Source organism: Poecilia latipinna, unplaced genomic scaffold (assembly GCF_001443285.1).
Source record: "Poecilia latipinna isolate Pla-1442-1.1 unplaced genomic scaffold, P_latipinna-1.0 Scaffold428, whole genome shotgun sequence".
NCBI lineage: Eukaryota > Metazoa > Chordata > Actinopteri > Cyprinodontiformes > Poeciliidae > Poecilia > Poecilia latipinna.
In genome coordinates, this window is record NW_015113044.1 from 185,711 (window position 1) to 201,975 (window position 16,265).

The 16,265-nt window shown below is 40.1% G+C and overlaps 1 long non-coding RNA gene across 1 annotated transcript in view; it reads left to right on the forward strand.

Annotated features, from left to right (window-relative positions):
- The first annotated feature begins 8,763 nt into the window (after positions 1–8,763).
- LOC106950904 (uncharacterized) overlaps positions 8,764–16,265 on the forward strand; it is a 30,967-nt gene continuing 23,465 nt past the window's right edge. Inside the window, exon 1 of the long non-coding RNA XR_001425697.1 lies at positions 8,764–9,463. This is a non-coding gene — a long non-coding RNA (uncharacterized LOC106950904). The remainder of the gene's footprint in view (positions 9,464–16,265) is intronic.

Here is a 16,265-nt window from a genome sequence, read left to right on the forward strand (position 1 = left end):
ATAATCCACACAAATTAGTATTTAAAGATCAGCAATTAAGCCCTAAATATATAACTAGCCACACCATTGGAAAGGCCTATTTTGTTCCTTTAAATATTTATTCTCTTTTTCTATACAACCATAGATGTATTTCAATTTAAACGGTGACGGTTGTGTTCTACCAAAGAACACTAAAAATAAGCAGCTAAACTCAAATTAGGCAATTATCAGTAAGATTGTTGGCTAGAGACAGAAGTTTTGACCTCTCATGAGTCTTGGCACAAGATTTGATGGACAGCATTTTAAGGACATCACATGGACTTAGGTTTGGGCTTTAACTAGGCCATCCTAACACACAAATATACATTGATCCAGACATTTCCATTGGAGTCCTGACCATATGTCTAGGGTGATCGTCCTCTACCCCACCCTAACTGGACAGCTTCCCAATATTGAGTCCCACAGCATGTTACCGCTACCACCATGTTTCCTGTGCAGTGTTACTTTTGTAGAGCAAAAAGTATAGTTGACTGTAGAATTACACAGTGAGTGGGATGCTGAGAATATGGGATTTAGTATGGCTTTTCTGCATTGTAAGGACAGTGCATAGTTTTTAGTAATCTTTGAGTTTATGTGCCACTTTACGACGGCCTGTCAAAGAAAATCCCAATGAAATGCATGAAATAATAATGAGTCCATAATGTGAAAAATAAATTAATGAGGTATGAATACTTTTCAGAGGCACTATCCGTCCATCCATGTCCAGCAGCCATTGGGCGAGAGGCGGAGGAGACCTTGGGCAGGTCGCCAGTCCACAACAGGACAAACGAGAGCGCATACACTCACACCTAACAATGAGTAAGTGGCCTCCTCAGCCATCAGAGGGAAAAATGACGCAACTCAACAGTAAACGTACTCCTGTCCCACTTTTTAATAAAGGGCTGCCAGCTTAAAAGTTACAAAAACAAAAGTGCCGGCTTTAACACTGGGGGAGGGGGGGGGGGAAATAATAACGTGTTACAGTGACTTGCAAATCATTGCACTGTGTTTCATTCTCTTCCTGCAGTGCAACTAGGAAGATGTGCAGAGATGTCTACAAATATTGTAAGTAAAAAAGTAGTAAATAAAATCAGAGTTGCATAGAAATACTGGCTATCAGAGTTGCTTCCCGTTCTTAAAAGCAATTCCTAACGCAAACAGTACTAAGAACAAATCGGCAGAAGAGAAACAGGCCTACCGAAAGCGCCGCTAATTCATTCACTCACTTCCTGACTCGGCTTCCCAGGTGAGGACTTGAGCCTCGACCACCTCTTGATCTCGATGTGCGGAGACCCGCGTCTCTTTGAAATGGGCTCCACGCTCACCAAGCGCAGAATTTCATCTTCGTCTGAAGATGAATATTTATACGTACATTTGTATGCAGGTTTGCAAACTGAAATATAGATACCAAATTAAATATCTGGAGCAGTGATGATGTACTCGACTTGGCAGATTTTTCTCCTCCTCATTAAAATCTAAATAATTTCTCATATATCCTGCAGGTAGCGATGGGGAAATTTCCTCTCCAGCAGTATTTTGCCAGTGTTTGATAATTGATGTGAAACTTTTGATGCAGTACTATTACACGTAACAACAAAGTCCAACTGTGGATTTTTTTTGTATATCTTTTTTTTTTTTTGCTCAGTTAAATGCACACTGTTGTGTAGCAAAAATAAATACCAATTGATCTTCTTTCATGTATTCAAATGATCATAAATATTTAGCAAAATCTTGTTTAGCAAAAAGCCTTAGAAGAGCAAAAAAAACACTCAAAAAAATTTACATTTTATTGTGAAACTAAACGTTCTCTCATCACGTCAAGCTCCAGAAATGATCATTTAGCTGATGTCTAACCACTATTTCTGAAAAATTAACCAGCAACTGGCTGTAAAAGTAAAAAAAAATTCATACTGTGAAAAAGTTCATATGCTTTGTCACTCATATCAGATACATTTTTACTCAAATAAAAATCATCGTCCTAAAAAAATTACTCAAGAAAAAGAAAAAAAAAACCCTACTTGACAAAAAGTAGTCCTGCTTTCGTCCTGGTAGCTGTTTGATCATAACATCTGATTTAATTTGTGAAAATGATCTTATGAGACAAACCAAATGGTAAAGATATGTGCGAATTCTAGTATTTTAGAGAATATTATTACTCAAGTAAAAGTAAAAAGAACAGTGAATTCAAATGACTCTTTCAAAGTTAGTTAAGAACCACCTCTAGAAATCAGATGGGTGGTAACTAGCTTTCTGACTTTTACAAAAATAAAATTCCCTTTATGAACTCACATTGGAGTTGCAGACGTTGCTTTCGCGCGTTTATCTTGGCCTGGGTTTGCTGCTCCGCACATCAGATCCTCACTCTGCTGGATCGTCGGCAGGGTTCTGCTCTTTTATTCCATAACACTTTTACGCATTTATCTATTTTGCTACCCAAGGATTAATACAACTATCCTTTCTGATTAAATTATCTGCAAACAAAAAGCAGAAACAAAACAAGAGCTCCTAAGCATTGGGCTGTGTCTCATTGCTCGTCCTCCAATGTCTCTGTGTTGGCCTATAATGGACTGCTGATCTGTCCAAGGCGTCTCGCCTCCTGTCACTGAAACAGACTGCACGTTGCAGTCGTGTCTCCTTATGCAAATGTTTGTCAGAAATCACCTTTGACCCGTCTTTCAAAGCCGCACAGTTGTTGTTGTTGTTGTTGTTGTTGTTGTCACTGATGATGCCGTTATTTTGTGACACTGGTCATGTTCCTGATTTTGGAACATTGTTGTGTAGAAAAAAAAAAAAAAAAAAAACTCCCAATACTCTGAAAACGTTTCCAGGAATCTCCATGGCATAACAAGGCAGTCTTACTGTAAACATTAAGAAACAAAGCTAAACTTACATATTCTCTCTCCCTTCCTCTGCTGCCGACAGCATACCGGTGGAGTCCCACACACTACATACCACACACACGTCAACGCATGCACACGTGCAACACGTTTTTTCCCCCCCACATCTCTGCGGTCCAACATTCGACCCGTTACACTTTAAATAGCCTCGCCACTCAGGCCGTATCACCTGATTGGTATCCGCTGACACTGAGCAGCTATTAGCCACGTGAACCTTGACCCCCTGCTTCTTTGTCTAACCGCGGAGTCGGAAAGAACGCCGCGTATGAAAACTTTGAAAATCTACAACGCTTAGGAAAAAAATAAAACATAAAAAAAAAAAAATCCCTTCTGTAAGATGTGTGGTAGTGGTTGAATGAATTAAATGCAGCTAAAGTAATAAATTAGTTATATTAGTTTTTGTTTTTTTTTTTATCACAGAGGGTAATTACAAGAGAAGGGTACAATCCCAGAGAAATACCGCTTTGATGCATGAGAGCTCTTGATCTCGTCTTATCCCAACTCTGTTATACATCTAAAAGATAAAGATTTGTTATTCATGACTTACATGAGATGCTTTATGTGAATTAATCTGTTTTAATGCTATGCTAGCTGCTGAACATTCCAGGTGTTTGTGCTTTCGGAGCGGTTTTTCTTTTGATTTAGTTTTTTTTTTTGTGCTTTTGTTTTGTTTCTGTACAAGTTTGACTACAACAGAAAAAGCCAGACATCCACTGTCTTTTGTCTACAGTGGATGAATAAATTCAAAAGTGTATTCTTTCAAACATGTGCTCAGTTAAACATATTTGCAAATGAAAGTGGTTGAAAAAAAATATATATTTATTAGCATCTGAGATAATTCTTGATGCTTACTTGTCTTCAACAAACAGCTTGGTGTTACGGAGCATATTTCAGGTGGTATCTAAATGAAATAGATATTTTCTACATTTTCTATAAAAAAGTTGGATAGTTATAATTAGTAGAGGTGAATTTGCAAACAATGTGATGTCCTTAAAAAGCTGTGAATGTTTTCATGCTGTCTTTAACTTTGATAAACCTTGCCCTGCTCAACAATTCATTTAAACAAGTATGGATCTTTGTGAGGTGGATTTCACTGCGTTTAAAATAAATTGTAAAAATGAGGCTATCAATATTTCTCTACGTCTGCTGAAGTAATATATTCTTTATTGTGTGTTTAATGCTAACTGAACAGAAAAAGCTTTCACTGTCCCACAGAGGGGAAATCTGGTACGATTATTTTATTTTTATATGTACGTAATGATGTGAATATGTACTAAAATTAAAAAAAACACAACAGTAGTTGCAATACAGCACATCAATTCAGTACAAACAGATACATAACATTTCATTATTTTTACTTTGACACTCAGAGTTAAGCAAAAACAAATAAGTTTCTGATGATGTTCACAAGCTGACTTTTGATTATCATGTTATCATGTAAGAGTGTTTAATGCAAATCTTTTAGTTCCCACATCATAACTGTTTGGATCGTTAATGATATTTCTCATTTCGCTGTATTTCCAAGCAGCCAAATTTGTCTTTTTTTTTTTTTTTAAAAGGGAGGGAAAAGTTTTGGAACCTTCTTTCAGCCAGCTGCCCAGCGGTGTGCAGCAGCAGGTGGAAGAGAGACGGAGCATGGGTCTGCTCTTCTCTGCGACCTGTGGTGCGTTCTCTGGCATCTCACTGCTCACCATAAGAGCAGCGTGACTGCAAATCTTTTAAAACTGCCATGAATCCACTGGGGAACTTTGCTTTAAATGCAAAAAAAGTCAGACAGTTTCTCTGTCCTCTTTGATGTTCCTCGTCTTGGACAATTGTTTCAATTGGAGCTTATTTAGGGCGCTATCGGTACTTTTCTGACCTCTAAAACTATGTATGCCTTGCTTTGTTGCCCAAGTTTCTGCCGTTTTTGACTCCAGATACAAAGGTCATTTCCTTCTATTTGGGGCTTATTGAAGTGAAAACCAGCAAACAGACTGTTAATGATATTCGTAGATAAAAGAAAAAAAAAAGTGATGGGTAGCTCCTTCAGTATCTGGAGTCGTTACCTTGCCGCAGCTCCAGAAGCGACGGGCGAGGCTGCAGCATTTTCTGCCGCTTTTCTTCTTCTACTGTTCCCAACGCAGCCTATAGCAGAGCTGCTGGTTCGCGTTTAACCTTGGTCTCAATGTCACTCACAAGCCTCGTGTTTTTCTTCAACCAGCCGCCCTCCTCTTCCTCCCGCCCTCCCTTCCACAACACCACCACCACCGCCACCACCACCACCGCCACCACCCCTCAGCTGGTGTGTTTGAGCTCCTCAGCGGGGGGCCTGCAGGCAGCGCCACAGATACGCGCGAACTCTCTGTATCCATCTGACGTGCACGCCTCTTCGGGCTGCTCTCTGGATGTGCTAATGTGATAATTGAGTATTCCAAGTTCCGCCTGCAACTGTGTCACCGTGCTGCCCGACATGCACTCGCGCAGGCTCGCGCGCGCACAAACACACGCACAGACAAACATCACACAGCCGGTTTGTCTCAGAATAGCTGCATCCTTTCTCGACAACATTCTTCAGCCTGAGCTGTTTTGAATAGTTACTGTGAACTCCTGCAGAGATTAAGCATGTCTTTGTTTTTGCATTCACATATGTTACATAGGATACATATGTTGCTCTTTTTTTGTGTGTTAGTGCATATTTTGCACATTTAAAGTAACACACTGCTTCTGTAAGTGGCGTAAGAAAGGCAACTAGATGACGGGAGATATTTTTGTCATTTGAGTTTCATGAAATAAAGATGCATGGAAAGCACAGATGCTGTCGCATTTCTCCTTCTCCTGGCTGCACACTGCCATTCAGCTGACTTAAAGGCAGCTGCTCCCTTCTTTACATTGTCTGTTCGGACATATTTTCCATTTATGACGGGCAGTCAGGGTGTGAAAAGTAAATTATCATAACTCATCACTCCGACTTAAGTAACATTGTAAAACTGCAGCAGTAAAGCTGCAGGTTGGTGGAACCAGAGCAGAAATACTGACTTTTTATTCACTGAATGCACATGTGCCGAACTCAAGGCCCGGGGGCCAAATCGGGCCCGCCATAAGTTATTATGTGGCCCTCTAGTCTAGAAGGACAGAAGTAAAACTTTCGAGATTACATTTGTGTCCTTAAATATTATTTTATTGATCAAATCGAAGCATTTTTATCTGTATTGCCAAATTACATCAATGTGAAAAGATGCTAGATAATATTTAGTTTATAGAAGTTCTCATCGAATGCAGAGACAGCTATTCATTGATAGTGTAGCGTTTTGTTAAACTGTTGACATTCGTAATTTGGATATGGACCGAAAAGAAAATAAATTTGATGCCTCCGATCTAATGTGAGGTTTGTGGATTTACAACGCTGCTTTGTTACGAGCAGAATAACAACGTTACAATATTCCGGGGAAAAATATACTTAGCTGGTATTTAGTATGAATATTTTGACATCAAGACATAACGATTTCCAGCCATAACTCTTCAACATTCCTTTGCAGGCGAACATAAAATCTTCTGGATTTGTGCATATTGAGAAAACTGTGTTATTGTGTAGCTCTGTGTTAGAAAATCATTAGTTCTGAGTTTAAACCCAGCTTTCCTCGCACATTTGTTTTCATGCTCGTTATTCTGGGCTATGATACGTCTGCATTTACACCTAACAGACATTTAAAAACACGTTGATTAACATTTTTAGAGCGAATAAATACTGATTTTAGCCTAAACATCTGAGGAGTATTTAGACCTTCTTTAGAAGTAGTTCCAACCACAAAATTCTCATCTTAGAATATAAGATTAATGGCATCATCTTAGACACTCGTTTTATGTTTCTAATGTTGGGTAAATACCAGGATGGAGTAAATCTGTGCAACTCCGACTCAAAAGTTATCAGCTCGTCGTAAGGCTCTCGTGCAGATACAGTTTGGATGCAGAACCCCGTCCTGACAAATGGATGACAACACATGCTCTTTCCTTCTCACTCTGCAGGCGGATAAAACAGAAGTGAAGCCTTCTGCAGGAGCCACCAGTGCGCTCAGGGACACAGCGAGCAGCACCCAGGGACCGGCACCTGGTCCCCCTGCCCGCGCTCCGAGGAGCAGCGAACTGAGGAGCCAGCAGGTCACCGTTTCACCGAGAGGCTCCAGGCAAACACATCACAGGCAAAAAAAAAAACCCAGAGAAGCACTCTGGCTTTCAATATTGATCACCTCTTGCACATTCACTCAATCACACACACACACACACACACACACACACACACACATCTCATGTCAGAGAAATCAATGAACAGACAAATTTATTCTGGCTGCAAACCAAGTAAGTCTAGCGGTATTTGTGTGTGTGTGTGTTTTTTTTTTTGTTTTAGTTTGGAGCTCGGGTGGATATTCAAGACTGGGAAGAAAAAAAAAAGGAAAAAAAAAAAAAGGGAGCAAGTTGGAGTTGAGGAGTCGGATCCAGAAAGTTTCTGTGAATATTTTTCGACAAACGATCGAGGAGGTGGTGGAAGGGACTATATAGGGAGCGAGGGAGGGAGGAGAGGAGGCGTTGACGAGGCGTTGTCGAAGAGAGAAGAGAGGAGGAGATTAGGGTTGGCGGTTCGCTGTCGAACCAGCGTCGATACAACGGCAGCATTTGCCTAATCCTTTGGTAATGGGAGCTTAGCGGCCTCCTCGGACACACAAACACTCCCACCGCCTCCTCCTCCCGCGGCTCCTTCTTCTTCTTCTTCTTCTTCCCTGCCCTCTTCCCGTCTCATTTACATGACATTAGAAACATTAGGGCGACTCCAACAAGGCCCCATTGTGTGCGTGTTGGTTTTGGGTCCCAGCGAGCCGGAGCCGGAGCTTTGGAAGAGAGGAGAGGAGTGGAGCAAGTCAGGACATCACAGAGGCTCGTCCGCTGTTTTGTCCCGCTCGAGATGGTGTGTGTGTCTCTAAAGGGCCCGTTGAAAGAGCGACGGAGAAAAGTGATAAATGGGCCTCAGTGTGTCCAGAGCGAGCGATCTGACTGCAGATGCGTCTCCACGGAGAGAGAGAGAGAGAGAGCGTCCCGGGCGTCTGTAGGCTGCGTGGGCTCCGGGCCTGGAGAGAAGGGCTGTTTGTTTTCCCCTCCGATAATTAGTTCGACAGAGGAACATGAAAAGCGGCGTGGAAATGATGTGTCATGGAGAACTCGCGCCATAAGATTTGTTTGTTTTTTTTTTTTTTTCCATAACCGCAGTTCAAACAACGAGGTGACAGAAGAGAGGAGAGAGAGAGAAAAAAAGAAGCATTGCACCTCATTGGAAGCTGTTTATGTGACAAACACTTTTATTACCATGAAAATATGCGTCTTTTTTTTTTATCTAAGAAAGCTTTTTTTTTTTTTTTCCACCCATGACTATCTTTGGGATTAATGTGGATAAATCTGATAATGGGTTGTGCATAAGCACTGAAAAATTGCAGCCTTTGAAATGAAAAGTGAAGGGAAACAAAGATCAGAATGGTTTCGCACACATTCATTGCTGCACTGACTCAAAAACACGAATGTAAATAGAGTTTTTTTTTTTTTAAGACAAACTCTTATATTTTATTTTTTTGGAAAATGTGTTTATGCGTTTGTAAAACAAATCATGCATAAAAACAAGAAGTGTAAAAAAATAAAATAAATGTTGGAACTAAGCAGACAAAAAGAGACATTTATAGAAAACGTCCAAGACATTACGTTAAAGACGAAGGGGGCCTTTTTTAAAGTCTGCAGAGAAAATATATGTTTTACCAAAACATTTTTCAATGGATAAAAAACTAATTTCAATTAGCTTTTTACGCAATATTTTGTCCCTTTTATCCAGTTTTATATAGCATTAAAGCGAACAAATATTATTCACATGGACATGATGTTGAAATCACAAAAACTATTGTAAACAGATAAAAATACTGCAAATGTTTGCGTTTGTAATTTAAGCTTAAAACAAAACCGTCTGCTACAGTAACACGTGCCAGAAGCCGTACACATGCAGCAAATACATATTGGTTTCTTTTGACGATAAGTAAAATAGTTTGGTGAGAGGATTTCTACGCATCAGTCGTGTTTACACTCACAGAAGCTGACATGTTGAAACACATTGACATTGCTTTCATTGTTAAGACAAAGTTTGGAAAACTCTGCTGCTGCGTATCAAACTGCAGACACATTCACAATCACAAAACAAGAAGAAGAAGAAGAAGAAGAAAAACCAGCAACAGTCCTCTGTGTTTCTCGGCTTTTTCTCCAACTTTCCTCCTTTCCTCTCGCTTTCATTTAGTCCCATAAAGCGCAGTTTTCAGTTGGCTTCAAAGCTCCGTGCCGAGCTCAGTTGGGGGCCTTCAAAGCCCCCTGTCTGTCGGCAGGTTTTAGGCGCAGAGAAAGCTTCTTGTTCTTTAAGGATTTGGCTCACAAATAACGCCCAGCCAGGGCCAAGGCAACTATAGCTTGCACCCTGACAGGATGGTACAGGCGAACCGGTGCATTTCACTGATGTGTTTTGGGGGGCTGTTCCTGCATCTGTCCGAGTGAGTACCTGCTCTGTGTTCATTTTATTTGCCTTCTTTGCTTTGAGGTTGTTTTTTTTTTCTGTCTTTTTTCCCCCTTCTCTCTTCTCCTCCATACTGTCCTCATCGTTGAAATGCTGCCTGTGCTTTACAAGACATTTACCATGAGGCTGCTTGCACTAGACATCATCTCGAAGCTATTCATCTAGTAGTTTCACACTTTCAACCCCTAATTGTCTTATTGCATTATTATTTAATACATGCACTGTCTATATATATATATATATATATATATATATATATATATATATATATATATATATGTGCAGGGAACTGGCTGTTTCTTCGTTTTAAAGAACAAAACCGTCTTTGAGTTTCTTTTCAGATACACTTCATAAATATCAGTAGGAATTTTCTGCGCTGTGGATCGCACTGATCTTACATTGAGCAAATGTTGGACTTCAAAAGCCTGTTAGATATGTGCTGAGAACAAGTCACTATTATTCAACGCTACGGTTTTATTGCTGCTCTGTAAAACTTGTGAATCTCTGTGATGGTGGTCCGGATTGTGATGCAGCGCATTAACGTTTAATCGTGCCTTCGGGTCGTGACTTTTTCCCCCTTCCCTGCTTTTTTTTTTTTTTTTTTTTTTATTTTTTTTTTTACCTCTCACGCCTCAGATCCGAGATTTCGAAATGATGAACTGACAGGAAAACAAACACAACAGGTTTCTCTGCTGTAGACCATAACAAAAAAAAAGAAAAAAAAAAAAAAAAAAAAAAAGGGAGGAGATCCAAACCTCCTCTGGCCAATGAATGCAGGATTCACGTAGGACATTTTTGACACTGTGTCTCTCGGAGGTGGACAGGTAAAATCCAGGTGCTGATACTTGTAATGTACATGTTGGTAAAATAAAAGTAACTTGCAGGCACCTTGCAAGTAACTTGCTTAGTTACTGCTTAGCAACAGTACGTTACTGTTGCTAAGCAGTATTTAACACAGCATAAGCTGCTCTAAATGAATACCGTAGTTCTTTTTACAAATGTAGTTATGAAGTACACTGTAACGTCACAGTAAAGTGACGTAAAGTACGGTAGCTTAACTGTATAATCACTAACAAAACTGTCAGCTTTCATTAATTGCAGTAACGGGAGACGCTCCTCTTCACGTTCTTTGGACTTTAACGATTTTTTCCCCTGTCATTTTGTGAAGGAGCTGCTGAATTTGACCACATTTCTAAAATAAATTAGCAAGTTTAACGAATTGTAAAGTGTAATTTCCAACATTTCACACCAGTGCTGACTTGCGTGTGCGCGTTCATGTTGGAGATTTCGTGGCGTCGTTGCTGTTGTCGGTGTCCAACGTGTTTGCTGCTGAGAGCATTGTGTTGCAGAGTCTGTGTGCCACAACAGTGGCTTCAGCAGCAGAACTGAACCTGAGCAGAAAATGAGATTATGAGTTTGTTTGATTGTTTTTTTTTTTTTTTTTGCTTTTACATTGCATTTTGCTGAAGTGTGCAGATCCAACTCGCTCATTCGGGTTGGTTTGATCAGAGAGAGCACACAGTCAAAGGAACTGTTGCCCTACATGTTGCTCTTCTGTAGACTCTGGGTAATTTGCACACTCAGTCCCTGGTTGGGCTTTTTCTTTGAGAGAAGAAAAAAAACAAACAAAATTGCATTTCAAGGTCTAAATTAAAAAGGTTTTCCATCTAAAGGTAAAAAAAAAGAGCTAAAGGAAAATCAGAAATTTACAAATGTAAATAAACTACCATGACCAATCGGACAATCTTTCCTTGATCGTCCGATCTGGTCGGTGGTCGGCAGATAAAATACCGAAAAATCAGAATTTTGTTTTCCAAATTCATTCAAATGCGTAAAAACGGTGAACTCCCTCAATTTTCTGTCTACGAACAGATCAACCAATGGATGCACTTTTCTGAATTCAGTCAAAATCCGATGAAGGTTATCGGATATGCTTTAATGAATTAATACTCCTGGAATTACTTTTATTTTCTGCTGGCTTTAAAACTAATATCACTATCAAAGAAGATAGTTTGTGTGTGTTTACATATTAAAATTCTTAAAAAATAAAAAAAAAATCAGCCAGGAAAAGGTAGATCAGTGCATCTCTGCTGAAGTCTGACTGGCAGAGCTGACTGCGTTTAGAGCAGGCAGAATGGATGAAACTTGTTTTAGAGTGATATACGTCAAACAGCGTCCTAATTGTAACGTGTAGAAAAGTTTGAGTGGCTCTAAGGAGACGCAACTACAATGTATTTGTAATTGTGTGTGGGGTTCAGTTCTTTTAGTTATATAATTTATTTATTTTTTTTATTAGGTAAATGTGGCATACCTGAGAATAAATCAACAGTGTTTATGGTCTGAACAGTAATCATTTCCCCCCGCTCGGCCCCTGGTCGTCTTCAGAAGTTCTTGGAGTTGTGTTTTTATCATGATGCAGAGGATAACAGGAATCACAGGCCTCTTTTTTTTTCTCTCTCTCTCTCTCTCTTTCTCCCTCTTCTGAGCCTCTTTGTCAGTCACTTTGTTACGGGGCCGCCGCTAAATGCCTAAATTGTAATTGTAAATTGTAGGCCTGCCCACATGTTAGCTCGCCGGTCACAGCGCCGCTTCAGAGAGCAGCACGGAGAGAGGCTGACGGGACGAGATGGAAACAGGCAGCCATTATAATCAGTCATTCAGCCTTTTGGAGGAGGCAGCGAGCGTTCGCGGTTGGTTCTAAATTTAAAGGGAACCTCTGTGACCTGCTGGCCTTCAGTCGGCCTGAAACCACTCCGCTGCCCCGCCGTCCTGCCACCCTCCATCTCTCCATCTCTCCCTCCCCCCCCTGTTCTCCTGCATTCCCTCGTTCCCCCCGTCAACACGTCCCTGCCTCGATCGCTACCGGTCTTTTTTTTTTTTTTTTTCTTCTTCCATGCATCCACAACCAGAAAAACACAAATTTGTAGCTTACTTTGGAATTTATTTGTTAATGAACACAGTTAATATCATTTCTAGATCGAATTCATTTACTGTGGGTATTTCCACACAGCTGCTGCTGTTTGTTTTTGAGTTATTATCTCATCTGGTCTCTGTTTGGATTCATTTTGTTTCTTTTACCTTGCAATTTTTATTTTATTTTATTTTTTTATGCATTTTTCTGGCTTCAGTGAGATTCATTCATATAATCCCGTCCACTGAAACGATCAATATTAGTAAGAAATATTTACGGCTTAAATATTTGAGAAATTTTGACAAGCATGTTCTCATTTTAGTTCATGACACATTTATGAACTGATTCAACATATTTCACAGCAGTTTTATACCACATATCCTGACGCATAATAAACATATAACACCATCGCTTTAAATACATATTCACCTTTTTCGTCAATTTCAGATCTTATACAAACAATCATTTTTTTAATGTAGTTTTTTAAGCATTGTATTTCCTTTGAAATCAATGGATTTCTAAATGTGAATGAGAACTGCTAACAAACAAAAACAAAACTAGGAGTAAACGAGGCGAAGCGTGCGTTGTAATAGCCTTCAGTGACATTAGTGCTTCTTTTACAACAATATGAATGTTTCTGGATAAATGCATTTCTTATAACATAATGCAGTGCTTTAGCCCATAAAGGTTTTGATTTTCTTTGGATTTCATGCCACATCCATTTTTCTTGTGGCTCCTTATCTTCGACAGCGCGGCTCATAAAATGTAACATTACATAAAGTTTTGCACAACGGAAGCAAATATTACAGGCGAGTCTATTTTTTTTGTATTTTCATTTTTAAGTCATTTTATTGCAGCACATTGATTCAAAAAGTGAAGCTCATTTCCATCAGGTACACTGAGAGTGAAACATTTCAACCATTTATTTCTGTTAATTATTCAGATTGAATAACACAAACATCAAAAATCGATTCTCTAACAGCCCTGTTGTTCATAGGGAGGGCTGATAGAAACATATTAGAGAAAAGTTGAGTGGAAGGAAAAACGTGTGCACAAGCAGCAGGGACCACCTGCAGGATTGAGAGCTGGAAAAGCTAATTGAAGAGTTTGGGGAGATTAACCAGGAGACAGAAACATCAGGCCATCCATGAACCACAGACCATGGCAGAAGTAAGAAAGAAGACTGGATAAAGTTCTCTTTTCAGATTAAAGTAAATTTTGAGATGTGGTTGAAGGTCCAGTGTGATGTTTCCACAGTTAGTGATAATCTGGGGATTCACAGCGTTGTAGTGTTTTTATCCAGGGTAAAGTCAGCCTTATACTTCCCTCACGCTTTATGGAGATGCAGAGTTGATTTTCCAGCAGGCCTTGGCACCGGCCCACACTGCTAACGGTACCAGGACCGGCTTTAACGGCCGTGATTTTACTGTGCTTAATTGGCCAGAAAACTGTCCCGACCTAAACTACGCAGAAGAAGAGACGCCAGAGCCAACGATGGCTGACTTTTTTTTTTTTACAATAAAAGATTATTTTTATTTCAATGAATCGTATATAATCGTAATAATGAATGAATTTTCATTTTTTCCATCAACTTTAAGCCATAATCATCATAATTAAACAAAAATGCTTGAAATATATCACCCCCCCCCCCCGTTTGAGATACAGGTTTCACCATTTAAATTGAATTATTGAAATTAATAATTTTCTTAATGATGTATTAAGATGCACCTGTACATGAGAGCAGGTGTTGATGTGCCACTTGCTGCTATGGGTATATAGAGACAATAATGCTAAGCAAGTCTCCAGTGCATGTTGAGAAGGAGAGAGGTGTAAAAAAAAAAAAGAAAAATTGAGTCTCATGCTCAAAGACTCAGTTCTCCTGACCTGTGTGTGTGTTTGAGGCAGGGGGTGTCGCTGCAAACCGCGCAGAAACCTACTAAATTATAGGTGGGCTGCAGCGCTGCCTTGTTATTATTCCCAGGCACACCCCGACTCCCTGCTTCACCTTTCCTCTCCCACCAATTTCTGTCTGTCAAAGCGCAGTCGGGGGAAATATCGCCCGTGTGTGTCGCCTCTTAAGCAAACTGTGGCTCTCTGCTGCGTTAATCGTATTTCTCCTGGCAAGTTGTTAACTCTGGCAGGAGCAAGCGGAGGCGGGTGGCGGGAGAGGAGGAGAAGAAGAAGAAGAAGGGGATGCGACTGGGGGTAGTGGGGGGGGGGGGCCCGATGGGGAAAACGCATGACAACAGGCGAAAGAGAAGGAGTATAATTAGCGAAGTTGCGTGCCGAGGTTTTGAGTCATTTGCAGAAGGGAACCTGAATCCTTCACTCCCCCTTCTCATGATTCCACCTTTAAATAATTCAGCAGGAGGGACGGTCCTTCTCTCGCCGAGGAGGTGTCAGCGTCTCTGCACCTATACCCGGATGACAAACACGCATGAGCGCACGCCCACACCTGTGCACACGGCTGTCAAGTCAGCTTAGTGCGTAGCTAAAGTCTGCCTGCGCCGTGGAAATAATTAGACGGGCTCCTAACGTCGACGTACGGCGTCATGTGGTAGTGCCGTGGATTCATGCACAAAGACAACATGGCTGGAGCGTCAAAAAATAATTTGACGTCGCATTAAAATCCAGCATGACAAGCGCGCGCGATCATCTGAAGGTGCTCAACGTTTCATTGTGAGACGTGCATTTTGCTTCGTGATTAAGATTGGTGATGTTAAATTTAAAATATATATGTGTTTTACCATCAAAAACACATTGTAAATTCACAAATAAAATTAAAGTCTGCAGGTTTAAATAGCAGGGATGCTGGGAGGCCAAACGAAGGGCGAGGCACACAAAAAGAAAAAAGAAAAGAAAAAGAAAAGAACATTTCAGGAAATACATGTAGGTTTCTAATCAGGGATGAAAATAAAAACTTGATTTTATGGACTTTTTTTTTTTTTGAAAAATAAACACCACTAGTAGGATGTAGTTTATATTTTCAAACAGCAAATTTGATATGTTACAAGATGCTATTTGAGCCGTCGCCATATTTGGCTCTAATGTTTTTGAAAAGCTCTGTAAGTTTTTCCTCAAGTTTTGAGTGAGAACCTGTAACCCAGACATCGTCTGAGGACTGAACGTGTGAGAGACACATTCAGAAAAGGCCACAGGAAAGAGGGAGAACACACAGCAGAAACAAGAATGAGAGGAGAGGACACGAAATAATGATGGTAAGGAAAATGACATTTTTATATTCTGAAACTTTGGATTATCTCACTGTTTTATGCAGAAAACAGTGAGCATAAAAAACAAGCCAATTAACTGTAATTAATAGAGAAATCAGCTGGAGTTAGTTGTTTAAAAACTTTGGTTTCTTATGTAATTGTCATTTTTCTTCCTTGACCATCAGAGAGTACCAGAGAGAAAAGAAAAAAAAAATCACCTAAATGTCCCATTATAACAATGCTGGATGCTGCCAACGACAACAGTGTCTACCAACCTTACTGGATAGTTAATAAACTAAAATATTGAATCAAAGTACACACTGTTTTATTAAGTAGACCTGCCTACTGCAGATCAGAGCCAATGAATGGAACAAAGACTGATTCTGATCTCATTCCAGCGGATTGATGCGCCATTATTAAGCGTTGTTGCATCAAACTCTGCTATCAACAGCGCTAACTGCGCGGTCCGGCCTCACAAGGTGACGTCCAATTAATTTAATCACATTTAGCCAAAGTTCTTGGAGGATTCAGTTCTTCACCGCTCCTCCCGGCTGCTCTCGGCCCGTTCCTGTCTTCTCCTCACTTCCAGCAGCAGCTTTTTTTTTTTTTTTTTTTTTTTTGGGAATTTACCCCCCCCTGACCCCTTTTTTTTTTTT